We start from the raw sequence: 12312 nt of genomic DNA on the forward strand, positions 1-12312 counted from the left end.
AGAAGAAGAGAAACCACATGCAGCAGGGAAGGGAACAGAATGGACTTTCAAAAAGATCTGACCTATGCTGAAAGAAGAGCTCAGTGATGAGGAGAATAGAGCAGGAGACAGCATGAGGACGCGTTATTGTTCTGGTCTGAGCCTTGTTTATACCTAAAGTTCAGTGATTTTTTGTTAAGAGACCTTTGCAAAGGCTGTGTGTAACATGTTTCCACTTAATATGTGGGCTTTGAGGAGGTAATTAAAAATGGTTTCCCTGTCTCATGGAGCTCGGCTGCTCATCCTCATTCTGCATATCCCTTCCCCAACTGTTTGCCTGGCCACCTGGAGAGTAAATCCACCTAAAGACTAACCTGGAGAGAAAAGTTTCCAGCCAGATCCATCTCCCAGCCTCTCGGTGACTGAGCTAGCTTGTGACAGTTTATTGCACTCATCATTGTGCACATCATATCATGATTACACACCATGATTATACACCATGATTAGACACCACACACAGAGCAAGGCAGGGAAACCTGGTGGTGAGGATGCGCCTGCTGCTGGTACATGCAGCAGAAGTGGTGGGCAGACAGCTGGAGGCGGCATTCTCAAACTTTGGTGCCAAGGTTTGCCATGGGATGTTTTAAGGAGCCATGATACATGGTGCACAGTATAAGATGCAACCACAGAAACATCAGGAAAATGTGGAAAATAGAAGAGCGACAAGTAGAAAAATGTGAGCAGGGACTCATGTTTATGTGATTTTTTGAGTGACTTCTTTATCCTTTGAGATCTACTCTAAAAGCTATGTTTTTCTTCTCTGCACTGGGCATAGTGTTGCTTTTATTTGGTATTATAAATGACATAGTTTTACTCTCCGGTTCAAGCAGAATACAGTCCTTTTCCCTAGAACAAGAGTTTTTTATTTTGGTTCCATTCAGTTAATATTATATAGACTTCATGGGGCTTTGTTCTTCCTTAAAGTTTGTGGTACTGAGTTTGGTTTGTTATTTGCATACAATGTAAGCTGACAGGAGCCATAATACAGCAGTATGATTACACAGAATAATTTATAATTTTTTTCTTCTAGGCAAACATATGCCGTTGGAAAGTATGTCTGTTTGCAAGGATGGCTGCTGTTGTTCGGTCCATAGCAAGCCCGAACCGTCAGGGAGTTTTGGGTTATAGAGGGTTCAGGCAGCTGCGCCAGTCATTTTCAGACTCCAGATGTACAGCAGAAAATTCCCTTTTCTTCCTGCTAGAAATAGGAAAATATTACTTAGAGGAATGAACAAAGGAAGGGGATGCTGGCTTTAAACCCCGGCTTTGTGGTCTCCTTTTCTTTCTCACTCTGAAGCCAAAGATAAAAATATCTGTATTCTCAGAAGGGATTGGAAGCATCAAATTTTTTATAAAGCTTATTCAAAACGGGTCTAGGCAAAAAAAATCCGCAACCCTACAAATGCAAACCAAGAACCAGGAAAAAAAATTTAACTTCTTGGACAGAAAAATGGCCAGATTCAGTGTGACCAAAAGTAGATATTAAAACTTGCTAAATGATGATGGTCATTTTAGGGGGGTGGGGAAGAGAGAGACTTAACATCAGCAAAAGTTTACTAAATGTGTGCTTCCCTGTAGGGGCTGTGTACTCAGGATCCTTCCACCTTTCCGCAGAGTTCTTCTTACATCAGTGGAAAAATGGCCTCTTTAGGCACAGGGAGAACCCTTCCAGAGGGGAGAATTAATGTTATGAGCGCTGGGGGAATGCTGGAACTTGCTGGTTGCATTCGGTACAAGGGCACTGTCTACAGAAATTAAGTATGGATTTCCCATATCAATGTTGTGGGTGCATTTATTCACAATCTAACTTGCAATTTCTCTAGGGGCTTGATAATTATTTTTGTCAGTGACCTCATCTCCTCATTGCTGCCAAATAAAAACCAAAAAGTGTCTGAACTTTTGCTTGTAAAAAATAGGGATGATGAGTTTTCCATCTAGGCTCTGTCGATGTTCATTCCCTCCTGAACTGTCACTTCAGAATCTCATAGTTATTGCTGAAAAGGAAATTTGTGGAGCAATTTTTAAATGTTCTTGCCAGGTATACGTCACTTTTCTTTTAAATGGTGTCTCCACATATTTCGTTAACTATGCTCAGATTTGTGTGAGGCACTTGAAGTACACCTGTGCATTTGGATGAACTCTGATGTAGGTCCTCTCAGATTTTTCAGAAATTACAGAATTCCAGATTATTATTTTTTTCTTCTTTTTTTTTTTTTTTTCCCACGAAAGGTGCTGATGCCATGCCTCCTTCATAGCATTTGGGACTGGGAGAGAAGATGCAGTCATTTAGTGTGTGCACATCATTCCAGCTAAAAAATCCTGCAAAGCACTAAGAACACTTGGAAATGCTCCTCAGGGGAGAAAGAGAGATGGGAGGGAAGAAGGGAAAGAACGAGCAGGAGGAAGATCGGGCTCCTTGGACAGGGTCAAAGACACTCTGCTGCCAAACAGTCCTTACCATTGCCATGGATTGCCTTCTTCTCAGGGTGTAACATCCACACCTGGACTGTGGCTCTTCTTGGTTTCCCTCTTTGGAGGTGCTTGCATAGGAAGAAAGAGCCCCTTAAGAAAAGCTGTCTGAAGGGCACTGGGAAAGGAGAGCTAGCTGATGGACCACAGAAAAGGAAGGCCCAGTCATGACATGAGATGGCAACGGAGGCTTGATATCAGGAAGGCCTATGTGTCAGGGGTATTATGCCACTTATCCCAGAAGCTGGTGCTTCTTCACATAATTAACTTCTGCAGATCCAAGAAGATGACAAAAAGAAAACAGCGTATGTTGAAGCCTCAGCTAGGGGTAAGGATTAAATGAATATTCACTGAACTACTTAGCAAGGAATGCTATGGCACTTCATTGGGAGCAAAATATGGGTGGAACAGGCAAGGGCTGGGCACATTATCATTTCTGGCATTAGGTTAATTGCATTGCTGATACTCTGCAAACTGCTGACGGGGCAGGAGTGGCTTCTTGCTGGACTCTGCCCTTGTTGATGCCAGAGGGGAAAGTCTGGTTCCCACCTCTTTAAAAGTCCTGCTGAGTGAAGGAGATCACTGGCAAACGATTGGGAAAATATGCAGAAGAGACTTCTAAGTGCACATGGGGGGAGATTCTTCATCAAATGAATGGTAGAGATAGTGCTGGGAGTTAAGCAGGATATTCAAGATCGTGGGTGAAAGGGAAGGAAGGAAATCATTGCTATGCAGGGAAGCGTCCTTCAGGTGCACACACGCTACTGTGGGGCTCATCTGTTACACCATCTTCACCACGTTGCACTAGGATAATGGCAATTCCTATTTTACTGGGTTTACCCTTGCATGCAGCGTGGGATGGCTACCTACAGTGGCTGGCAAGCATAAGCTAAGGGAGGTGCATGCCAAAGCTATGCATTAGGTAGGGCATTTCTAAGGCTACTAATGAGAATGTGGTACCTTGTTACTTCATCAAGACAACTCAGTCTGCTCTCTGAAAATCAGCCATCAGGAATTTGCAGGGTAGTCAAGTCTCTACAGAGCAACACATGAGCTAAAGAGAGGGTTTTTTACCTCACCTTGTCAATCGCCCAGAGAATCAGAAGGCAGCTTTGCTTTCTGTGCTGCTCAGCCATAGATTGGCATAATTTTATTTCAGCTAACACTGCCTGATTTTGTTACCATGCCCAGTAACTGAAATATGAACCTCTCTGGGCAGTGGAGAGAATAACAGAAGTTCCTATAGTGGAAAGCGTGACGATCAGTTAAATTTACAGTTATAGAATCTGAGATTTGAACCCTTTAGTTCCCAAGACCCATTGGTCTCCATGAGTTGGACCAAAGAATAAATCCCACTGTTTTCAATAGTAGCCTAACCCAGAACCTCCCTCTGCAGCCAGTTTGCAGATGGCAATGAGACTTCACTGCAACAAGCTATGATGGGAAAAAATATTGTGGGCAACCCATCTGTCATGGCTGAAGAGCATCTGTGAAGACTGTGGTGAAAAAGGCACACATTACCTGCAGATTTCAGGTGGAGCAAGAAGTACCACCCAGCTGTTTGTTGGCCATGCACATGAAACACAAGGCAAAGCTAAATGCGCCGAAGAGGGGTCAGTCCATGGGAGTCTGAATCACCCACACTGAGGAAAAGAGGGAATTGAGTGACTCAAGCTCCTGGGAAATTTGGAGGGATTTGAGCTTGGACCAAAACCAAGAGCCAAGCTGCATTGAACTTTGGACTGCTTGGATTCCAACCTGGATCTGAGCTAAGCAGCTCAAACCCTTTTCTGACAGGGAGATCTATTTTGCACACCATATAAGATCATGTTCACCTGATTTAGTGTCTAAGAAAACAGTTGTCCTTCAAAACATGTTTTTATGGAGTTAGTTTTATGGGCTGATGTACATGGAAATCATGTTATAAAATATACATCTAGAAATGCCCCAGAGGGTGTTAAAGTTTTGCTCTGCAGGTACTTTAATGATGTCAAGGATTAGAGCTGTCTCCCGTTCTGCCGAACACAGAGGTGAAGCCTGCTTACAGTCAGGAGAAGAGGAAAGTGTTTTGGCAAAAGGCTCTTCTTACCTGAGACCAGATATAAAGTGGCAGGTGATAGCCCCATAAGTGAAAATAATATATCCTCCCTCTCTCCTTCAAAAGCAGAATTAAGTACCTGCTTTAAGCACGCACACACACACACACACAGAAATGATGTGTCCTTTGCGAGAAAGAATCCATTTGAGCTGTCAGATGACAAGGTGATCCTTTTGCATTCCTTTTCAGTTTTAAATCATAGGTTGTGTTTAAAGCAAATTCCCATGTTCTCCTCTATCTGAAAGTAACTCTTTGAAAGGTAGAAATTAAGAAGGCTGGTGCTATTTATCCGGCTAATTGTGTATGAATTTGGGAGAGTACAACAGGCTTATAGTTTTGGAAGGAGAAAGAAAGTCTAGAAAAGGGGTGAGATCCACCTTGGATAATGTCCTGATGAAATATACAGCCAGGCATTGAATAACTTTTTTTGTTTTCTTTTTTTTATATGAACATGTGAGCAATTGAACTTGAACAAGATCAAAACATTGTTGCGTCCATATAGTGGGTCCTGAATATCCTTTATTCAGTGCCTTTATAACAGTAAACAGTGAGTGCCATTTATAACAGTAAAAAAATGAGTATAAGGTCCTTCTGAGGTAGTGATCTGGGTATTTTTCACCAGCCTCAAAAGGACTCTCTGTAGAAGATGGCAAGCATGGCAGAATAAGTCCTGGGGATATTAAGTAGTTTGTCACACAGCAGTCACTAATACTCCAGGAACAGAATTTGCAATGAAGAAACACTGTGGTTTAGCTACTAAAAGTGTTTTTTTTAACATCTTCCCATGCTGAGGAAGGTGGGGAGAACAGAGAGGGAGGGGGCTGGTTTCCAGCGTGGGGGCTGCATGGGTAAGTGCCCGTGGAGTCGGGTGAGGCTGCAGGGGCTCTGGCTTTCCAGCTACGCTGAGATGCAGGGGCAACGAAACCAGGTTTAATAATCTGGCAGGGCCAAGGATGGTCATGACAGACCCCAATGTTCACGTGGTCGCTGTAGGAATTTGAGATGATTCAGATTTTGCTTAGGCCCTGTGCAAAGGAGCACTCTACTGAATCCTACTGCCGGAATTTTGATTAATTTGTGGGTTTAATCTGCTTTTATTGTTCACACCCTTCCTCTTGAAAACCACTGCCCATGTATACATGTTGAAACAGAGCACTCATTTGATTGTGACAGTTTTCCTCTCCAACAACCATTTATTGACTTACCTTGAATTACAGAATTGGAAAACAGCTGACTTAGAGGCTACAGGAGTAAATACTGCATTGCCCAATAAAGTGAAAAGTAACTGGAATAAAAAATCTCACCCTGAGCCCTTGCAGAATGGAGCTGGTGAACAAGAGTTTGTGTCCGTACAGTGCAGCTGGTGTCTGACACGTCTTGTGGAAGGTCAGCGTGCACTTGCAGTTAATGTACAGGTGTTACATTTTCCCATTCTTGTCCTTGCCTGGGTTTCAAATCTGGTTTAATCCCTTCTCAAGAGAGTGGTATAGCAGCAATAATCACTTAATTTATGCCCACCCACAAGTGACCACAGGGGAAGTACATGAGAAAAACTTTCTATTGCTTTCATTGGGGAATAGGAGAAGAGATTATGTTAGACAAGAAAAGAGAGGGAGAGAATGAGAGATATGCATATGTTTTTTCCATACTGGGGCTGGTGTATCCTCCAGGCAATTAATTCAATAACCAAGGGTATTTGAGTACATATGGCTGATAGGGGAAAACAGAGGCTTTGCAAACTTCACTGTACAGAAGAAAAAAGGTTTGCCTCACATTTCGGAAGCCTGGCATTTCACATTTCAAAGGCATCTTGCATGTCGTTTGCACCAACTGCAGTCAGAAATAGCACAATTTCACCTGACAAATCCCTTGTAGCAAAAGTCAGAACCCCAAACTTCTGGCCATTTCCTTTGCTTCCCTTCTCTCCGACCTGCAAAACCTCCAAAGGGCATTTTCTGAAATCATACTTTTTCCTCTGGAGCTCTTTGTCAGAATGAAATCTTCCAAGTAGCTCTAAAAGTGAAGGCAGCGTTTACCAGTATACTGCATTGCTCATCTAATGGATTGCTATGTAAGTAAGTGGAAAGGTATTCTAAAATACTGGTCATTTCCTATTTTACAGGCAAAGTGCATTAGATACTACTTGCTGTATTTTCCAACTGATGGTTTCTTTTTCCCCCTTTTTTTTCTTCTTAATAATAGCTTCTGTAAAAAAAGTTATTTGCAAATACTATTTTTTTTCCTGTCAGAGTCTTGCTCTAGCATCACCAATTTGAAAAACAACTGCAGCCTAAAAAGCAATCATTTGCAATGACACTGGGACATACAGAGAATTTCAAAATGTGCCTTTAGTGGAGATTACTACATCAAAAAAAATACCCAGAAAAAACCAAAACGCTGAAGCAAAGAGCCACTTACCTTTTAAAGTTTCACAACAAATGTGTCCTTGACAGATGTGTGGAGGGTAACTACAAAAGAAGAAGTTACCTTAACATAGGAAAAACTGAGCTGCTAGAAATAAGAAATGCAGCCACTGCACTGCAGGCACTTGCAAGGGAAATGGGGGAATGGTGTTTAGGACCAGCTATTTCCATTGGCAAGTTGTCCTTGAGGTCTCCCATGGAGTTAGGACCTTAAAAGGAGTAGAAAAGTGCCTGGGAAGATGTGGTAGCCCAATACGCATGCCCGGGGCAAAAGTCTGATTGCTGTTCCCTGCCTTTTGGAGCTGCACTAGTGGGAAATGCGGTTGGCAGGATCAGAGAGCAACTACGAGGTTTCATGTGTGAATATGAGGTTTTGTGAAGATATACCTTGCCTGCAGATAATTACCTATGTAGAGATGACATTTGGGAAGATCTATTTTGTGCAATGTCATGTTGAGTGATTGTGCCACAGGTTGAGGAGGGGAGAGGGGGGAGGCGTGGAACCGGGAGGAGCAGGAAGGAAGATGGACAAACTGTGTCCCACTCCGCTTGCTTAGAGGAAAGCTGAGAAGAACTGTGTTGGGCAATCCTCCTCCATGGGTTCAGGAGCGGGACTGTCCTCCACACCTTTTTTACTAGACAAACTAGCTAGATTATCCTTCACCGTCATATATTTTGTTTTATTTTGAGATTTACCAGGGAGCAGATGAAAGTCAGAGACCACAAGTGGGGTACCAGAGATTTCTCCGTCCATCTCCTTTGCTTTCCTTCTCTCAAGTGTTGCTTATTCTTATTTTATTTCGGAATAAGGTTCATTGAGTTGGCTCAAGACGGCAATCAGCTAGCAGAGCACAGCATGAAAACTATCCCAAAGGGCCTCCAAGGGCCAATGCTGCATCCAGGAAAGTGCCAAAAAGCCTTGGAACAAAGGCCACGCACAGCTGCGGTGGATTTCAGCCGCCTCGATGTTTCTCTGTAGATGAAGAGAAGCTGAAAAAGGAGTAACTATTACTGTGACCTTGCTTATGGCTCAAATGTCACGGAATCCTAATTTTTATTTAAGAGAGGCCAATTTCCCTGAGATTTCAACTGAAAGAGGCTGTGATGCAATGGAGCAGAAATTAACCCACAGAATGTATAATTCATCTCATTTCCAAAGGTTTTTATTGCTGGTCCCTTAGGCCCTGAGCACACCCCAGTCTGTGTTCAGGATAAGAAATACCTGATTTCTCTTGTCTCTCATCAAATTAGACTAGCACAGCCAGTACTTAAAGGATTGCCATTCCCCAGAAAACTCCATGTGTGGTCCCTGTTTCAGCTCAGAAAAAAATTCAAATATTCTCAGACAAAAATACATAAGGTTGTCTCGGTCCCAGGCTCATATCCCTCTGTTTTCTTAAGGTAGGTTTTTTCCAACCACCTTGTTATCCAGCTGGAAATAGAAAAAGCTGTACAAAAAATACATTCCCATTGCCCATCCGTACATGCCCCACACCCACCTAGGAGAGAATCATGTATTACTCCCGGAATGAAATAACAATGTCCATCTTTCCTCCCAAGCGAGTGCTTTCTCTGAGGGTGCCTTTCCAAGAATACCTTTCCAAGGTTCCCACCTTTTTTCTGTGGGCTTGTTATCAGCATGACAAGGTGGGCTTCTGTGCAGGGTGCGAGTCTTTCCTTGCCTCTGCCTCACTGTTATTTGGGCGAAACAGCAGACCTGTCCAAGAGGGCAAGAGTGAGCTGTTTCTTCTCAGCTCTTCATTCATCTGTGCTGATCAGTCAATTAGACGTTCAGAGAAGCTACCCACCATTCATTTGACTTTGTGCTCTTATTCGCAGTGCTCTTGCTCGTAAGCCTCTTGCTGAAGCTTCTCTCCTTAGTATGGAGGCTGCCATGATGGAGCAGGCTGCCCCTGCTCCCATAGTGCCACAGCCCTTTCTTGTATGTCCTTGGTGGCTCGTGTAATCTGCCTGCTATCCACCTATAAAATGGCAGTAACAATCCTTGACTCAGGTAGGATAAACTGCCCTGTATGTTTAAGGCCATGTGGACACAAACGTTGCTTCTAACATTCTAGCTATAGCAGCAAAGTAGCTGAAAACCTTAATGCTGCAGGACATGAAGGGCAGCAGAGTGAATGCAAAATGCTTGGCTCTTGGCGTTCAGTGCAGAGGTTTCTCCTGACACCCTGGAGGCACTAATGGTGGGAGGGAAGTCTTCCCAGGAGGATTTTGGATAACGGAAGCTTGCTGACACGTCAACACGGTGCATTGTGGGTGGAATAGCTCAGGCACAACCCCTCTGCCCATTGCAGCAGCATTCTGCTGCTGTGTGAGGCAGGAGTCCACAAGCACAGAGAGCACATTTGGGCTTTTGAAAGAAGATGTGATTCTGCGTACTGGGCTGCAGCCTGCTCTTGTTTTCCCAAGCTTAGTTTGAAACACAGGGTGGAACCTCTAAAGCTGAAAAAGGCGTAAAGCTGGAAAAGAAGTCAAACTTGGCTGTGCACCTTCCTATTTCAGCCATCTTTCTCTAGCAGCAGAGCTCTTGGATGCAATCAGCCCAGCCTAAGTCATCCCATAATTGTTTTCTTCCTGGACTCACTTGCTCGCTGTTTCTTCTCAGCTCTTCATTCATCTGTGTTGATCAGTCAATTAGATGTTCAGAGAAGCTACCCACCATTCATTTGACTTCACGCTCTTACACACAGCCCTCTTGCTTGTAAAAACTGGTAACCAGTCCAAGCTGATGTTTAAGACAGCCAGTAAACGTGTCCTCGCTGGTGACTGATGAGGGCTGTTTCTGCACAGACTAATGAATGCACATATTGAGACAGATGCATTTTATCACATCAGGCTTTACACCACTTCCTCTGGGATAAATTTTATAGATGCAGTAAGATTTTTACAGCACCTGAAAAGACGCAGGTACCGAAAGGTAGATTTATACACCATCTAGTTTTACAAGTATGGTCTGCAATCAGAGATCAGTGGAGTTCAAAATAACCTCTTTAAAGGTTTTTGGCCTTTTAACTGCAGGGATGTAAGTTAAGTCCTGAAGAGTGCAGAAATAAAATACACAATGTGGTGAGAATTTAAAATGGAAAAAAATAGGTATTTTATAGTTAGTTGCTCATTGCTATAAATTTAATTCAGCTCTTCTTTCAAAAGAGGTCTGTAGATATAATCAAAGCTTATAGGTCATAGTACTAATTCATTACATATCCATTGTATTATATGGTGCTATTTTTATAGCCATCACATATAGTTGACTATTAGCTTAAATCACTAATGCAATTTTATCTTTTGCAGTTATTCCTAGCTTTCTCCAATGTGTTCTTTTGTTGGTCTCTAAATAATGGAAATTTCTTGAGCCTGACCTATTTGCCATCTAGAAAGCACAGACTCTGAGACGGATTACCACTTAAGCCATGGCCACCTAAATTACATGGAAGTATAATTAATGACCAGCTTTAATGACCTTTGTACTGTCAGGGCAATGAAAAGTTAGCCTTTCTAGAATTAAACCAGACAATTCTGCTCTACTTTTCCTGTACATGGGAGCTGAAATACATGGGAGGTGAATTTCTGAAACCGATAACAAAATTTAGTCCAAGACCTGAGTAATCATTGACTAATCCGGGAGAAGCATAGCAGGCTATCGATGTTTGAAGGTCTGATTCACCTTTCTTGCTGATATAATGTTTTGCCTTTAACGGATACATTTCTGATTTATACTGCTGTAACCAATAGGGAAGTCTATTTCCAAGGCAGAAGGGAAGTTTGTTATGACAAATGACAAGTGAGGTTTCCAAAATTCTCTAAGCAATTAATTAACCTACAGCTTCAAAACAGAAATATTTGTGGCACTGTGTTTTCTAGGACTTCCTCCAATATTATTTTAAAGGTCTCGGGGACCCTTTGCCTCTCCCTGTGAGCAACTGTTGTGCCATCTTAAAGATTATATTGTCTTCAAGATCCCCCAGCTGCATCCTTTAAAGTGTTCCTTCTTCCAGTCTCATCATGTTTGGAGGCACTGCGGGAAAGTGGTGATTCCCCAGCTGCCATCCACAGCTCCCAGGTGGGATGTGGCGGGGGGGGGCTGTGCCCCGGGCTGCCTGGCTGCCTGGCTGCCACCCTGCCACACAGATGGCTCTCCTGCTGGCCCTGCTGCTCCTGGGGGCCTTCAGAGGGGAAAAGGGATTTGGGAAGTGCTAGTCAGAACAGCAGAAGTCGCTTGGAAATACAAATTGGACCCCTTGAAAGTCAGGAAGAAAAAGAACCCATTGCTAAAGCTCTAGGATGCAAATGGTGGGGCATGGGCTGGCCATGCATGGGGAAAGCACGCTGCAGTTTTTGCCTGGGGTAAGCCAGAGCTGAGTGACCCAGCACCTGGGGGCAGGCATCGTGAACTGCTTTGCACAGAAACAAGGTGTCCCCTGCCCTCTGACTGGCAGCTGCTTGTGTTTCTGAGAGGCAGCACCTCGCACTTGGCTTCTACATCCCACTTAACCTTTTCTTTAGGAAAGAAATACAACTGTTGGGCGCACATCCATGGGAGTTTCCTGCCTCCAGCACGTGTGATGGACTGGCAGCATTAGTCCTTCTACTAAAGTTTTGCCAGAAGACTGGAGCTAATGCATTCAAGTACAATGTGTCATGTAATTTCTAGAGTAGATGCCATTTGACTGAGGTGTTTTCAGGCTTTTGCACCAAATTCTGCTCTCATTTATGCATCTCCTCTTCTGCTCCTCTGATATCACCGTTGCTCCTACAGCAGCTTAAAATGTCTGCTTTTCATCTGCCTATTGCTATTTTATCAGTATTTAGTGCAGGCAAAACCTCGCTTGCTGTCTAAGAGCCTTCTGAGGCATCCTCATGCTTGTGTCACCACCCTCTGTGAGGAGGTTTCCCCGTCATTAATTATTGCTCTTGGATCTTCCCAGGTAGCAGAGTCTAAAAGAAGAACGAGACCCCTTGCAGGAGTTACCTACAGTTTACATTTATGTGCCATTAAGAGACATGCCCATCCTGTCGAGTTTTAATGGTTGTAGCTATTCTGTCTATAGTTCTCCACACCCAGACAGAGCCCATCAAACAATGCATAAGTCTTTGGTCATGTTCAAACATAGGCAGGATAAAAGATCCTCGGCTAAAACTACCCGAGAACTTCAGACAGCCCAGCCACTTCTTCCACACAGATGTGCTTTTCATCCCACTCCTGAAAACCCTCCTTCCTCATGCCTAAAATTCTGGTCCTGTAAGAGCCAATTAAGCACTTTG

The sequence above is a fragment of the Egretta garzetta genome, unplaced genomic scaffold (assembly GCF_000687185.1).
Source record: "Egretta garzetta isolate BGI_Z169 unplaced genomic scaffold, ASM68718v1 scaffold122, whole genome shotgun sequence".
NCBI classification, from domain to species: domain Eukaryota; kingdom Metazoa; phylum Chordata; class Aves; order Pelecaniformes; family Ardeidae; genus Egretta; species Egretta garzetta.